The sequence below is a fragment of the Sciurus vulgaris genome (genome assembly GCF_902686455.1).
Source record: "Sciurus vulgaris genome assembly, chromosome: 15".
Lineage (NCBI taxonomy): Eukaryota > Metazoa > Chordata > Mammalia > Rodentia > Sciuridae > Sciurus > Sciurus vulgaris.
Window position 1 is genome coordinate 87,175,050 of NC_136476.1, and position 11,999 is coordinate 87,187,048.

Genomic DNA, 11,999 nt, shown 5'->3' on the forward strand with positions numbered 1-11,999 from the left:
TATAACAACATTACTACGTAACAAAATGTTTTGCTGGGTACATAGGCTTAGCAGTCTATCCATTTAACAGCTGGTAATTGAAAGACTGATAAAAATCATTCCATAATGGATACACTTCCAAGTTTGTTACTATGTTTTATGAAGGATGCAAAACAGCACAGGTCTTGATGACAGCAGACTGGGAAGGGAACCACTTCTCTTCTTCCCAGCATTCCCCACAGCACCTTCCATCACATCACCAATACCAGGCAAAACAGTCCCGTTACTTCAACACAGTCTAGTCCTCTTCAGCCACTATGGTCACTTCACAAAGCGACTTGTGAATTGTAGGCTAGTGACTACCACATCCTGTTTGGAATCAAATCTCCTTTTTTAAGACACTTTACTCATTAGATGTCAATCTGAACTCATTCAACTTTAAAAAATATTGTTACCTTCTGCTATTTCCCTCTATATAAAACAAGTTAGACTTTCACAAGAGAAGGGACAAGAAGAAACTAACAAAGTCCTGAGATTGTGTATCTTTTACTTAAATATATATTATGAATTTATGTTCTATCGCATTAAAAGACATTAAATTATGAATTTTTAGCACCTATAGGCTTAAGAAGTAAATCAGAGAAAGAATAATCTCCAACTGCCAATGAAAGACTTCTTTCAGACCAATTTAAATGGAAAAAATAAATATTTCATGCAAACCAAATTGTATTAATTATCAACTGACCTGAATTTTTAAAAACTCAGTGTTTGTGTATATATACACATAAAAATATACACACATATGCAAACAACTACAGATTAGAATGCCACTGAGTCTACTTTTCTTTCAAGTCTATAGCTACTGAAATGACAAAACTAATACAAATAAAATCAATCCTTCAAAGAGAGATTTCTAATATGGAGAATTTAAAGGGAATCACCTTTTTAAAAAAATATGATATAAAGAAAAGAATAAACCTCTATACGCTATCAAGTTGGCTAAAAGTCACCAGTTTACTTTTTTTTTTTTTTTTTGGTATCGGGGAATGAACCCAGAGGTGTTTAACTACTGAGCCACATCCCCAGCCCTTTTTTACATTCTATTTTTTCAGGGTCTCACTGAGTTGCTTAGGGCCTTGCTAAGTTGCTAAGGCTGGCTTTGAACTCACCATCTTCCTGCCTCAGCCTACCGAGCCACTGGGATTATAGGCATGTGCCACCATACCCCACTCACTTGATTATTATAAAACCATTAACACTTTGAATCAATGGATTTAGTTGGAATGTTTAGCTGAAGCCCACAAGGACTTTAAATCCCATAAATTTGGACTTAGAGATTAATTTACAGTCCAACTCTTCCTTTACAGATGAGGGAACTGAGGCTCAGAGAACTTAAGTAACTTGTTAAAAATTGAAAGTTTTTTAGTGTTTTTTTTGTTTTGTTTGTGATACTGGGAATTGAAATCAGGAGCTTTCTACAACTAAGCTACATCCCCAGGTCTTTTCATTTTTAAATTATGAGACAGGGTATCACCAAGTTGCTTAAGGCCTCACTGAGTTGCTCAGGCTGGCCATGAACTGGCAATCCTTCTGCCTCAGCCAATAGAGTGGCTGGGATGTCAAGCATGTGCCACCTGCTAAGATAAACACTTTTTGGTTCTTTATAAAAGCTTGAAATGTTGATGTATTGCTGTATTTGGCTTATTGGCATCCAAGAATACCCAATTAATTCCAGGAGAAATTAATTGTAGTCCATTATGGCATTGGAACCTGGAAACAAACATACCTGTACCCTCACAAATTGGAAAGAAAATAGAGCTCTAAGTTCAAATCAACTCTCATTCAGAGGCCAAAGCTCACCCACCATTACATGCACCATAGGCTGGCTATTTTAAGAAATGCCTCTGCAATAAATTATAAATAAAAAGAAATCAGCCAAACGGATGCTTTCAGTCAGTTGTCACCAACCTCTGGTGCACGAGAATCAGACTTCTTCCAAAATGTACAGAGGGACAGGATGTCCTCAAAGACTGAACATTGTAGCTCTACCTACACAGGTCAGATACCTGTGCATGGAGGTTCTAATGAACACTACATTTTGAGATCCCTTGTTCATGGCTATTTTGTTATTCTTTAAACATTACACAAACAGGTATGTATTAGATTTACCTAGTGAGTCTGTTCAATTTCATTGCACGGTTGGAACCACGTATGCACATAAGGTCCTGAATTATATGACAGCAGCAGGGACAGATGTCTTCACTCACCCAGTGGAGGAAGAGTACAACTGAGTCACAGGGTTTGAGATACTCCTATTTAGTGAAAACGTGTAAGAAGGCTAGTAGCCTCCTTTCTAATTAGGAATTTAGGAACATAACAAGTGTTTATGACACCAGGAAATGCATGAAGCAAAGAAAGCTTACATCATGTGCCCTTCCAGGTATGTGATATAAGAGTATTTTGGATAAGATATTAACTTTGGTAAGAGGATATTTTCCATTTACATCTCCCATAAATACCCCTTAAGTTTACACAAAGTGGTTAGAGGAAGATTCTGCAGCTCCCCAGGGCAATAATAAAGAATGGTTCAGTGTTTCTGAGGAGCCTCATTTGCCTGATACACAACTGTTATAGGTACATTTCCCTACAAAACCCTAAATCAGTTTTCATATTTGCATATTCCAGGTTTGCTCAGGAATGCTCAACTTAAGAATCACAGGTGGTTGCTCAGTAAATCAAAGACTCCCATAAGATTAGGTTTTGTAATGCTTTCTGAAATTTACTGCTCCACTTTTCCAGCATGTTTGAATTCGGATGACTCCAAGTTGATCCCCAAATTATAACTCAAAGTATCTCAGAAGAGTATTATTCTATTTTAGTACTTTTACAGCTTACTCTGTAAAGTGAAGCGCTATTTCCACACTTTCTACAAAAAAAAAAAAAAAAAAAAAAAAGCAAGGATTATAGCAGACTTCTTTCGTATAAACACATCAGTTTTATAAAAATATCAAATACTTTCCAGCCTAATTTAGACTAACAAGTTCACAGGCACAATACTGCCATCAGAAACAAAAGCATACAGCATATAAGCCAAGTGCACTTCCCTTCAAAACGAAACACACACACCTCGACCAAATGATTAATTCTAATCACTTAAAGACGGATCGGTTTTGATCAAATAAGTTTTATCAGTCAAATAAGAGTCATGTTTTTGCAATCCGTCAGAGCTCACTTCCCGTCCTCGCTCAGACAACGGGGGTGTGACCTTGGGCAAGTTACCCCAATCTACTCTGGCCTCAGTTTCTTCATCTGAGAGAACTGGAGGTGTTACTAGTGGCTGCCCCTTCCTTTGACCAAAACCAAATAGATGGTGACTGTAAACCACTTCTACAATGCCTGCACACAGTCAGCAACCCACAAATGTTGGCTGCTGTTAGGAGGGCCGCGCCCCCTCCGAAGTCTCCCTCATCCCAAACCCAAAAGACAGGAAGCAAAACTCTTTAGCAGGCAACAAAGAAAGCGCTTTAATTCTGAAAGGTGTCTCTGACTGCAGGCTCCACTGTTCCTCGAATGAATGAATGAGCAGCTCTGCGAAGAGCTGTCTCCTAAGAATCACCTCTGCGGACTTCAAGGTAACTGTCCTCCGCCGTCAATTAAACACCCACGAGCACACCCGGAGCCAGGCACTGCGGTCATGCAAATTTTGGCGGAGCCCGGCGAACAGGGCAGCTCTGGATGCCCACGGAGGGCCTCCATTCATTCTCCCCCGCCCCGTCCGGGTCCTCTCCCGAGGCCTGGGGGCCGGCCCGGCCCGGCCCAGTCCCGGCCCAGCCCCGGCCCAGCCCGGCCCAGCCGGGCCCCCGCGGCCGAGGGTCCCTCCCCCGCCCTCCGCGCCCGCGGCAACCTGTCGCCCACCGAGCAGGGCCGGTCCCGGAGCCGCCTCGCCTGCCCTCCGCACCCAGGCCGCATGCAGCCTGCCCCGCGGCCGCCGACAAGCAGCCGGGTGCCGGCCCGGCCCGCTTCGCCTCCGCGGGCTCGCCGGCCCCGGCCGGGCCCCGGGGACCCGTCGCGCAGAGAGGGATCGGAGGGCGCTCCGCAGCCCCGGCCCAGGCCCCCCACCCAGCCGGCCCGCCCCTTGCCTCGGCGCGCCGGGGCCTCCCCGACGGAGGCAGAGCTGCCAGGGCCGTCCCGAGGAGCCCTCGGCGAGAGGAGCAGCGAACGCCCCTATACTCACCCACCTCTCCTCCCCCGCCGCTGTTTACCTCACAGTCCCTCCAGTCTACAGGGCGCCGCCATCTTGGACGCGCAGCACCTCCCCCTGGCGTGAGGCGTCCACGGGCGTCGGCGGCCTCCGCCACGAAAAAGAGTCCCCAGCTGGGCCGCCCTTCGCCTCCGAACCCAGCGGCGGGCGGCCGAGGACGGTAGCGCCGCCGATGGAGCGGGCCGTTGCGCTCATTCCTCAGGCGGCGGGCTGGTGCGGAAAAGGGCCGAGGAGCGTTTTCAGCGCAGGGGGCGGGGACGGCGGAAGGATCCCGAAGGGAGACTGCTGAGAGATCTTGTGACTCCGAAGGAGGCGAAAGAAGGCCCGGCGCGGCGGGAGGAGCCACGCGGCGCCGGGGGCGGGGCGGGCGGGGCGCTCACGTGACGCTGGCCGAGGCGTAAACAAGCCGGCCCGCGGGCGTGGCGCGCGCGGCTCCTAGCGCGCCTCCTAGCGCGCCCAGTGGCTGGGAGTTGGTCTGCCAGCGGCCGCGGAGCCGCGGCCCCCGTGGGAGAAGGGCCTGCTCTTGAACCTTAGTGGAGTTGCAGTCTCTTTCCTTTACAGAGTATTTGCAAAAGCGCGGCCTGGGTCTCTGCGGAGAACCACACTGGCTTCTGCCATCTTGTTACTGACACTTCACACCTACCTACTCGTGACATCCAGAAAAAACCAGCCCTAGTAGAAGGAGGCAGACCTTGATTTGTATCCTGCTCTGCTACTCCTCGCGGCGACAAGCCCAAGCCTTCGTTCCTTCCTCTGAAATGGCACTTCCTCTGAAGTGAGGGATCCGGAAGACACAGCATCCTAGGCGTTTAGCATAGGACCCCACGTCTAGTAGGTACCCAGTGGGCGATGGTCCTTAGGAGGCAGGAGGGGAGCCGAGAGAGGGCAGAGAGCAAGGCGGAGTCTAGCTGTGGTGGTATCTGGAAGGCTTTGTGGAGTGGGCATCAAGCTGGTGTTAAAGAACAGTGGGTTCTATGGAAAAGAAGTGAAAGAGAAGGGCATTCCAGTCAGAGGGAGCCAAAGGAGCAAAACAAACAAATGGGGTAAGTGATGGGAATAACTCATGGGAACCAACTAGGTCGCAGTGCAGGTCGGCATGTGATTAAGGGGTGAGATGTGGGAGTAACCAGCACAGTAGATGCTGTCAGAATTCTGGAAGAGCTAGGGTGGTCCAGGGAAGGGCTGGTGCTGGTAGGATTGGTGCCCTTATGGAATTAGAAAAATGACCACCTCTGGGCCCATTGTCCCCATGAGTAGAACCCAGCCCTCATTTTCCCTCTCCTGCCTGTTCCCAAACCTCATGGGGACTTTTGAGCAGTGGGCACCTTTATAACTTTAGTTTATAAAGCTTTCCCATGCGGGCGTATGAGGAAGTGGGAATTGAACTGGGGACTCCATGGTCCAGCACAGTCACATAGGCAGCTGGGGAAAGCGAGAGCTCTAGATTCAAAGCAGTTTGAATACAAGTTTTGTCAAATGAGGAGAGACAATTCGGAATAAGTGTCCAAGGAGTTACCCGAGAGAAGGGGAAACAACTCAGGACCAGCTTGGTTCTTGGCATACCTGATGGAAAAGAATTTCAGCATGCACCATTCAAAGACATAGAAGTTTATTTAGGAAAGTAGGGAGAATGCAGGCTGTCTTCAGAGGGAGTGTCAGCAACCTGTTGGTGTGGAGATGGCATTTATAGAGGGATTATTGCTAGGGTCTGACTAGAGGGGGAGTCAGGGTAGAGCAATGTAATTTTATGCCAGTGTTCCCTGCACTTGCACGTTCCCCTCATGTTACAAGAGCCTGGGCCAAGGACATGTGCTGCAGTTCTCCGGGGGTGCTGTCTGTATTTCAGTGGTTCATGGGTGTCTCCTGCATTTCAGTAGTTTCTGGGCACTTCCTTTGAGACTCAGTGTCTCTCCCTTGATTCCCAATTTCCTATCTCAAGTTTCCACCCTCATACCAACTTAGCGAGCCTAAGTCTCCTCACCTGCAACATACGGTAATATAATGGGGACTTGGGCTGGAGTCATTGAGAGGTTAAAACGTAACTAGTGCACAGCCTCATTCCATCAGTCACATTTGTTAGCTGTGCTCACCATCAGCAGCCAACAGTCCCGTGAGTTGATCCACCAAATGCCACATTTTTGTAGTTGCCCAAGCATGGTCCTTCTGGAAGGTAAGGGAGAGGGGAAGGATCCAGGTTCTCTCAGTTCCACGCGTAAACCTGCTCACAGTGCACCAGTGCAGGCACTCAGGTTTGTCTGGAGATTTCTGAGACCACCAGAGGTTGGGAGAGTGAAGGTTATTGAGAAGTGGGTGGGGGCTCAGGCACTGCTCCAGAGTGGTGACCCCAGAGCCCCCCTCCCTACCCCATCTTCCGTGGCTCCATGAGGTCATCCTGCTGGAATTCACGCCCCTGGAAAGGAGTAGGGACATACAGAGCTCATCAGCTGCTGTCTCTCAAGGGAGGCCCTAAATACATTGTTACTGTTTTTACAGTGCCTGGAAGAATGGCAATTGTTACCTCAATATAGACTGTCAGGGGCCTGTGAGGGGAGGCCAGCGCAGACAGCCCTGCCACCTGCTCTCTTGCCAGACTGGGATGCCTAGATATTTTTGGCTTCTCTGAGCTTGATTTTTGTCACTTGCTGAATACATGTTCCTCACACCCGCTCCTTCCCCACATCAGTCCAGAGCCTCCTGCCGAGCCCTGGGTTGGCAGGTGTTGCTGACACTGTGGACACTGTTGCACTTGCCTGCAGCATCTCTCCCTCCCCTTCTGAGGAGGTGCATTGCCGGTCCCCCATTCCTCCTGTGCTGCTAGGCCTGACAGTCACAGTGCTGTCCCAGGCCACTGAACTTGGACCAGGCCTAGCCAATCTCATCACCTAGCAAAGAGATTTGCTCACTGTTGGTCATGTGACTTGAGCACAGCCAACTGGAGTACTTCTCTGGGTCTTTATGTATGGATGCCAGAAGAGATTTTTCTCTTTCTTTGGAGGTCACCAAACTGGGACAAGGAAGCTGTGACCTCTCCCTTCTCTGGTACCATAGGAAGCTGTGTGAGAAATCTGGTGCAAACAGAAAAGAGACACTGAGACGAAGAGGGATGAGGGGAGAGGGTGTAGTTCAGTGGTAGAGCACCTGCTTAGCTTACTTGAGGTCCTGGGTTTGATCCTCAGCCCCAAAAGAAAGAGAAAGATGGAAAGAGAAGTGTAGGTTGCCATCTCCTGCATTTTTCAAGTCCCTGAGACCAACTTCACCCTGCTTTTCCAACTTCCACAAAGCGATAATTATTTCAGCTGATGCTAGTTTCCATGAGTTTCTGTCCCTATGAACGAAAGGCCTTCTGGTAGACAGCAATGGGACTGGAAGTCCTCTGGAAGGACAGCATTAGATATTCCTACCCTGCCCCACACACACGGGTGCCTGAGGCTCATCCATTTGAATGTTCGGCTTTCAGCTGAAGCCTCCTGGTCAGTCTCCCTGACTTCAGTGACCACACATCTGCAGAATCAAGACCAAGCTCCTCTGCAGCCCTGACCTCCACTTGCTGTCCAGCACCCTGTCCTCCAGTTCCCTGGAACACCCAGGGTCTTCAGGCCCTGCCTTTCTCAGGCTGCCTACACTTCCTTCATACAGGCAGCCCCATCCTCCTGTGCTGCTCACTTTCCACTGGTCCTTCTCTCTCTGGGCTCCTTTCCACTGCCAAACCTTTGGTTTTCTGTTGCATTTGACCAAAGTGAGGTGGGCTCAGAGGAGGAAGAAGGAGCCATCCTCTCTGACCAGCCTGTGAGCCACAGTTCCTGCACCTGACCTGGCTAACCCCGTGTGCTAGCAGTGACTCCCTCTCCTTACTCTCAATACTCGGATGTGATCATAGTGTCCTCTGACGCTGGTCCTCAGGTACATCATCTTCTCTGACATCTCTGAAGCTGCTCATACCTGTCTTAAATATCCCATTGAGGGTACTGCTGGTTCCCACCAAGATCCTCATGGCTACAGCCTGTTCTAAGAGGCCTGGGGTACCCACTAGATTCATAGATGGTCTCATATACATGTACATACATACCTGATTGGACCTGAATCAGGGCTGAAAATGTCTTCCAAGTCAGCCACACAGATTCTCCTTGAGAATTTTGCACTGAGAGATGCCAAGGCCAAGAGCTGGAGTTGGTCGAGGCTGCAAGTTTGTGTGGCTCCAGGGACATCATTCACACTGCCTTGCTCCAGGGAATGCAGACCACTTAGAACATTCCTGGGTTTCTGTTACAAGGCCAGACAATGTTGGTCCCTGGGGGGATCAAGTGGACTTGGATCCAGTCATGTCCCCTCAGCACCCTGGACAGCAGAGAGTAAGCTGTCAAGAGGCTTGCTGGGGAACCATGTGCCAAGACCAGAAGGGGGCAGACGCAATGGGACACAGGCCCTGAGGAGGAAGGAGAGCTACAGGACAACATTGCCTAAGAGGCCTGGCTGTATTTCCTACCTCAGTCTGGAAGGTGCTTCCAGATCTTCAATACATTTCATTTTAGTAGGACCGTCTGTTCTGGCGATCACACAAGGCTGGTGGTGGCCAGAACGTTTTCCTTTCTTCTTCACCCAGATCACTCCTGTCCTTTCTCCAAGACTCAGTGCCAATTTGGCGTCCACCAGCAAGTCTTCTCACTGCCTCCAGGCTAGCCTAAGGACATCGGCTCTGAGCTCTCCACCCCACCCCATGTCCACCTCTGTTCCTTCAACCTAATTCCCTCCTGCCTGATGTCATATGGGTGGGCCTGTCTCCTACCAGGTGCTGAGGTTCTGCCACCCCCAGGCAGTGGGATGGCTGTGAGGTCCCTTGAAGTATCTCTGGGTCAAGGTCAAAAGCCTGGGGCAGTGTGTACTGAAATACCACACTGCACCCCCAAAACATGTATGATTATTGCATGTTAATTAAAGGGAAAATAAAACAGGGACATTGGCACCAAATGTAAGATGGAAGAACCTCCAAGGTGAAGGCTGAGGAAGCAGAGGGTGTTGGAGGTCCTGGTGGCTCAGAGGCTGTGCACTGAGCTGGCTCCCATGTTTCTGCTGTGCCTCCAGATGGAGTGGAAGTCCCTGAGGGGAGACGTATTCCTCAGCTGAGGACCAGTGGGCTCTTTTACTTAATTATTTAGGCTAGATTTCAGGGGCTGTGTTACTTTTCTAGAGATGCCATAATGAAGTACCACAGCCTGGTGACTAAGCGACATATAATTTTTGTTTCCCAGGCTGGAGGCTACACATCCAAGATCACGGCGTCTCTGGGGTCGGTTCTTCTGAGCTGCGAGGGAGAATCTGCTCCATGCCTCTCGGGTGCCTCCTGGTGGTTTGCTGGCAATAGTTGGTGTTCCTGGCTTGAGAAACCTCACTTCCACGTTCACAGGGTTCTCCCTCGTGCTCATCTGCATCCAAAACTTCTTTTTATCAGGACACCAGTCGTATGGAATTGGGGGCCCACCCAACTCTGGTGGGATCTCCTCTTAACTAATCACACCTCAACTTTACTGTGTGGTGTTACATGTATTCTGAGAAACTGTGCGTGAAGACTTTAATATATGATGGGCTGGGTTGGGGCTCAATGGTAGGCAGAGCACTTGCCGAGCATGGGTGAGGCACTGGGTTGGATACTCAGCACCACATAAAAATATATATAAAGAAATAAAATAAAGTTACTATGTCCAACTACAACTAAAAATATCTTAAAAGACTTCAATATCTGAATGTTTAGAGGATAAATTCAGCCGATAGTCGGGGCTACGCACCATCAGCAATCGTTTGGGAAAGGGCTCTGTCTTATTTTTATGTGTGCATTCGTTCAACCCTTTCCATCGCCATCCTCCACATCTACTTCCCTCCACTCTCTTAAGCAGCCACCTGATGCATGTGACACGTATCCTTTGGTCTGTATGTGTCCTCGCACAATCCATAAGCATGTGTGTGTATATGTGTTGAATTCATGGAAATCTTTCTCTTGGTTCTCTTCTCCACTCGGTGTGATGTTTTGAGGCTCTGTCCATGTTGTTTTGTGTTCATCTGGTCAGCAGCTTCTAACTGCTAACAATTACTCAGTGGCGTGGATCTCCCCTGATCGACTCTCCACCCTTCCAGGGATTGGCAGCCATGGTGCCACCAGAAACCACACTGAGAAACATCACTGTGCCTGTTCCCTTATGGGTCCAGCGGAGAAAGTCTTTGGGATATATAGCTGGGGATAAGCCTGGTAGGTCTCAGAGTGTGTGGACTTACTTTTAAGATCTACCATCAAATATCAGGAAATTTCCCAAACCTGAAGAATGAAATAGAAAATCAAATGCTAGAGGCTTACAGAACACCAGATGCACAAAATCACAACTCCATTCACAATAGCCTCAAAAGAATAAAATAAAATAAAATATTTGGGAATCAATCTAACCAAAGAGATAAAAGAACTCTACAATGAAAACTATAGAACATTAAAAAAAGAAATTGAAGAAGACCTTAGAAGATGGAAAGATCTCCATTGTTCTTGGATAGGCAGAATTAATATCAAAATGGCCATACTACAAAGGTGCTATACAGATTTAACACAGTTCCAATTAAAATCCCAGTGACATTTCTCATAGAAATAGAGCAAGAATCATGAAATTCATCTGGAAGAACAAAAGACCCAGAATAGCCAAAGTAATCCGGGGCAGGAAGAGTGATGCAGGAGGTATCACCATACCAAACCTTAAACTCTACTATAGAGCAATAGAAACAAAAAGGGCATGGCATGGCATTGGCACCAAAATAGACAGGTAGACCAGTGGTACAGGATAGAAGACACAGAGACATCCCACATAAGTTAACCTCATACTAGACAAAGGTGCCAAAAACTTACAATGGAGAAAAGATAGCCTCTTCAACAAAGTGTACTGGGAAAACTGGAAATCCATATGCAGTAAAATGAAATTAAACCCCTATCTCTCACCCTGTACAAAACTCAGCTCAAAATGGATCAAGGATCTGGGAATTAGACCTGAGACCCTTCACCAAATAGAAGAAAAAGTAGACCTGAATCTTCATCACATTGGCTTAGGATCAGACTTTCTTAACAAGATCCCCATAGCACAAGAAAAAAAGCAGGAATCGATAAATGGGATAGATTCGAACTAAAAAGTTTTTCTCAGCAAAGGAAACAATAATGTGGAAAGAGAGCCTACAGAGTGGGAGAAATCTTTTCCACACACACTTCAGGCAGAGCACTCATCTCCAAAGTTTATGAAGAACTTAAAAAACTTTACACCAAAAATGCAAAGAACCCAATCAATAAATGGGCTAAGGAACTGGGCAGACACTTCACAGAAGAAGATATACAGGTGATCAACAAATATATGAAAAAGTGCTCACCATTTCCAGTATTTAGAGAAATGCAAATTAAAACCACCCTAAGATTTCATCTAACTCCAATTAGAATGGCTATTATCAAGAACACAATAATAAGTGTTGGCGTGGATGTGGGGAAAGAGGCACACTCATACATTGCTGGCGGAGTTGCAAATTGGTGCAGCCACTCTGGAAAGCAGTATGGAGATTCCTTAGAAAACTTGGAATGGACCCACCGTTTGACCCACCTATCCCACTCCTTAGATTATACCCAAAGGACTTAAAACCAGCATACTACAGTGACACAGCCACATCAGTGTTCATAGCAGCTCAATTCACAATAGCCAGATTGTGGAACCAACCGAGATGTCCTTCAATTGATGAATGGATAAAGAAA

General features: G+C 47.6%; 1 protein-coding gene across 7 annotated transcripts in view; it reads right to left on the reverse strand.

Annotated features, from left to right (window-relative positions):
• TSC1 (TSC complex subunit 1) overlaps positions 1–4,434 on the reverse strand; it is a 54,831-nt gene extending 50,397 nt beyond the window's left edge. For 3 of the 7 annotated variants that reach the window (XM_079111693.1, XM_079111688.1, XM_079111691.1), the window contains exon 1: positions 4,218–4,432. The gene's annotated coding sequence lies outside the window, so the exon portion shown is untranslated. Of the gene's footprint in view, positions 1–4,213 lie in introns of all 7 variants that reach the window. The other 4 variants (XM_079111689.1, XM_079111692.1, XM_079111694.1 and 1 more) reach the window with 3 other exon arrangements.
• Positions 4,435–11,999: the final 7,565 nt, after the last annotated feature.